The following is a 4,563-nucleotide window of genomic DNA, read 5'->3' on the forward strand; positions in this document are numbered from 1 at the left end:
AAAGGTAAACAACAGTCTCCGGCTCTGTCACCCAATCGGGCTGTTTCACGGATGAAATAAATTGTATTCGGTCGGAGCCGCAGAAAACCGTTTGTTTTTCGTTCACCCGTATCAGTCCGCGCTGCTGGTTTCCCCCATCGGTTTTTCCCACCGTGAAACACTGGCGGCTCTCGTCGCAGATAACGACATGTCGAACATGTCCGTGTGCTTTTGTCTGAAGCGTCTTCTATCGGTATTATATCAGCAATACGTTAAGGAAAGGCAGACCTACATGTCTAGCATTTGTAGACTTCGAGAAAGCTTTTGACAATGTTGACCGGAATACTCTCTTTCAAATTCTAAAGGTGGCAGGGGTAAAACACAGGGAGCGAAAGGCTATTTACAATTTGCACAGAAACCAGATGGCAGTTATAAGAATCGAGGGGCATGAAAGGGAAGCAGCGGTTGGGAAGGGAGTGAGACAGGGTTGTAGCCTGTCCCCGATGTTATTCAATCTGTATATTGAGCAAGCAGTAAAGGAAACAAAAGAAAAGTTTGGAGTCGGAATGGCGTTGAAGTAAAACCCTTGAAGTCCGCCGATGACATTGTAATTCTGTCAGAGACAGCAAAGTACTTGGAAGAGCAGTTGAACGGAATGAACAGTGTCTTGAAAGGAGGATATAAGATGAACACCAACAAAAGCAAAACGAGGATAATGGAATGTAGTCGAATTAAGTCAGGTGATGCTGAGGGAATTAGATTAGGAAATGAGACACTTAAAAGTGGTAGATGAGTTTTGCTATTTGGGGAGCAAAATAACTGATGATGGTCGAAGTAGAGAGGATATAAAATGTAGGTTGCCAATGGCAAGGAAAGCGTTTCTGAAGAAGAGAAATTTGTTAACATCGAGTATTGATTCAAGTGTCAGGAAGTCGTTTCTGAAAGTATTTGTATGGAGTGTAGCCATGTATGGAAGTGAAACATGGACGATAAATAGTTTGGACAAGAAGAGAATTGAAGCTTTCGAAATGTGGTGCTACAGAAGAATGCTGAAGATTAGATGGGTAGATCATATAACTAATGAGGAGGTACTGAATAGAATTGGGGAGAAGAGGAGTTTGTGGCACAACTTGACAAGAAGAATGGACCGGTTGGTAGGACATGTTCTGAGGCATCAATGGATCACAAATTTAGCATTGGAGGGCAGCGTGGAGGGTAAAAATCGTAGAGGGAGACCAAGAGATGAATACACTAAGCAGATTGAGAAGGATGTAGGTTGCAGTAAGTACTGGGAGATGAAGCAGCTTGCACAGGATCGAGTAGCATGGAGAGCTGCATCAAACCAGTCTCTGGACTGAAGACAACAACAACAACAACAACAGAACAAAATCGTCTGAAGATGACGAGCAGGTGCGTGTCGTATTGTTTTCACCATGTCATCATCACCGACGTGCAAATCAGCCAATGCGTCGTCAGCCGAAACGAGACTTGCAATTGGCAACCGAACTTCCCCGGATGAGGCATCGCTGCCAACAACGCCACACGACCATTTCATTCATTTCCCACGATACATTACTGTGTTTCAGGCTAGACTGCCGGACGCAAATGCTGAGAGCCTCGATGTAATTTATTAGCCCGGAAAGCGTGTAACAGCACAGCTCTTCCGTTGTTTACTCTCACCTGTTTACGCGCGAAAGCGCCACAACTCGGCTCTTTAAGCTCAGACAGAGCGTAAAGCCCCAGTCCTAGGGTGGGGGGGATGAGCTACGGTGTAAACTTTTGGCGCGAACATTGCAATTCGGTGTCGTGACAGCGGGCGCGTGTATATTCAGGCAGCGCCGAGCCGTAAACAAGATTTGTAGTGGGCGGGGCTAATTAGCACGCGGTTTAACCGCCACAGACCCCCCCTCCACCCCCCTCTCACCTCCCCCTTCCCCCCAGATTGAAAATTAAACCGGCCGGCTGGTTGGCGCCGAAATTTAGCGCAGGCTGCGGCGGCGAACCGCGCTGATGTACGTCCGTGCGAGCGAGCAGGCGTAGTCGTGCTGGTTGCGGGGAATCCGTTCTCTCTGCGGGTGCGCGGACTGGTGGCAGAGAAGGAACTACTACAGCGTCATCACGTTGGTTCCAACCATTTCACTAATGTGTGGTATCTGTGTATTTTCTTGTTGACAACAAGGTTTTTATTTTAATTTCAACCGACTTTCGATAATTTTCTCAGAAATATTGTCGATAGGTGAGCTTTTTTCAGTCTCGCAAAAATTTGACCGATCATGTAGGAATTACGGAAAAGCAGACTTTTATGGTGTTTTTTTTTTCACGTTAGCGAGACAAGGAAAGCAACTGCTAACATGTGTGAATACTATAGTTCAATTCTTTTATCTTGGCGGTTCGCGCATGCCCGCTCAGACGCGGGAGATTGCTGCGTTGCCAGTTGTAAGCGCCAAGAGAAGCAGCGCCATAGTATAGTTCGCAAACTCACGTTTAGGGGGGAGCGCGCAGTTTATGAAGTAAAGCCACCACGGCCGCATTAACCCTTTCGCTGCTACAGAGACGTGCTCCCCGCATTCCGCGATGTGCGCGATTTTGTCGTCATCGCACTGCTCGCCTGTGCAGACACATGGTGTTTCGACTGCTTTGACACACTTTATCATTCGATTTCACAGAAACTATTTGGACCAAAAATTTGATTTTTACGCGTCTTCTTGACTGATACCTTCACCCCCATAAATGACTTAATTTTGTTTCGATGTTCAACGCGGTTATTGTGCAGCATTAGATGTAGTAAACCATTGCACGAAATTTTGAAGAGTTTGCAGAGGTAAAAGTCCATAGCGTATACTTTCCATATGGTCGATTTTAGTTGCCACTAGAAATTTCAAAAAATTACATTCAAACGAATAAAATTCATGAAGCAAGACACTTCGATATTGTTTTTAAGTAAAGAAAATATTGAGCACCGAACCAGGTTTGTACACAGAACCTTTCGCTTAGCAGCCATACACTTTAACCGTTACGCTAACGCAGCTCGTCATTCAGTACATCTCCCGGAGGAGTTTAAAATATCACGCAAAATACCGACAAACACTGTTGGTATGACTATGAATTACTCACGTTTCCTCGAAGTACAATAGGAAATAAACAATTTCCGCTGTTCTTTATTGCGAAAGAGCGGTTAATGAGAATGATACAAACACTTTTCCTTGCTATCGCCGGAATTAGGAGGCTTATTGCTTGTTTGGTTTAATTAATTAATAGAATATGAAAAAATTGGTATAAAGAATGCTCTTTCCAAACTTTCTATAAAAGAAAGTCTGCTATTAAGACATTACTTTTGTTCAATTACTTTATGACTGAACGTTTCTAAAACTGAAGACACTCGTCCGTGCTCTGCACTGCAGTCGAGCTCTGGCAACGTCGTTCTCTGTTCATTGGCTGACTGTGTTTTGTGACGTCAGATGCGCAGAACGAACCTAAACTCGGCCGCCGTCATAAATGACGCGCACTTTAGTGAACCGTCAGTTTAATCAGTGATGCTTGCAAAAATACTGGCACGAATTATTTACAAAAGAATCTGACCTCAGGGAAGGCAGTTTGGTTTCCGGAGAAATGTAGGAACACGCTGAAAGTAGCAGGGATGCAATAAAGGGACCGAAATGTGATTTACAGAAACCTAATTGCAGTTATGAGAGTTGAAGGAGCTGCAGAAGTTGATATGGGTATGAGACAGCGCTGTAGCCTATTCCCGATGTTGTTCAATCTGTACACTGGGCAAGTAGTAAAGGAAACCAAGGAGGTATTTAAAAAAGGAATTGCAGTTCATGGAGAAGCCATAAATACTTGATTGTGTGCTGATGACATTGCAGTTCTGACAGAAACGGCAAAGGATTTGGGGGAACAACTGAATGGAATGAATAGTGTGTTCAGAGAGATGCCATAAAGAGGAACATGAGCAAAAGTAAGACACGGATATTAAAAGTGTAATCGAGTAGCATCAGGCGTTGCTGAGAGAATTATGATAGGAAATGGGAGACTGAAAGTAATAGATCAGTTTTGTAAAACAAATGATGATGGTCGAAGTGCAGAGGGTATAAAAAGCATATTGCCAACAATAAGAAAGGCGTGTCTGAGGAAGATAAATTTTTTAACATCTAATATCAATTTAAATGTTACCAAGTCTTTTCTGAAGGCATTTATCTGGTGTCTAGCATTGCACGAAAGTAAAACGTGGACGATAAGCAGTTCAGACGAGAATGGACGCCTTAAAATGTAGTGCTGTAGAGGAATGCTTAGGATTAGATACTTAGCTCGAATAACAAATAAGGAGGCAGTAAGTGCATTGGGAAAGAAATAAATTTATGGCAAAACCTGACTAAAACAAGGCATCAGTTGATAGGACACATTCTTATGCCTCGAGGAATTGTCAGTGTGGGAAGGAAAGGAAGTGTGGGGGAGGAGGGGCTAGAAGCTGTAATAGGAAATCAAGGCTTGGTATACAGTAAGCTGGTTCAAATCGATGTAGAGATGGAGAGGCTTGCACAGGATAGACTAGCGTAGAGGTCTGCTAGAAACTAGTTTTCGGAC

Source organism: Schistocerca nitens, chromosome 6, assembly GCF_023898315.1.
Source record: "Schistocerca nitens isolate TAMUIC-IGC-003100 chromosome 6, iqSchNite1.1, whole genome shotgun sequence".
In the NCBI taxonomy this organism is placed as follows: domain Eukaryota; kingdom Metazoa; phylum Arthropoda; class Insecta; order Orthoptera; family Acrididae; genus Schistocerca; species Schistocerca nitens.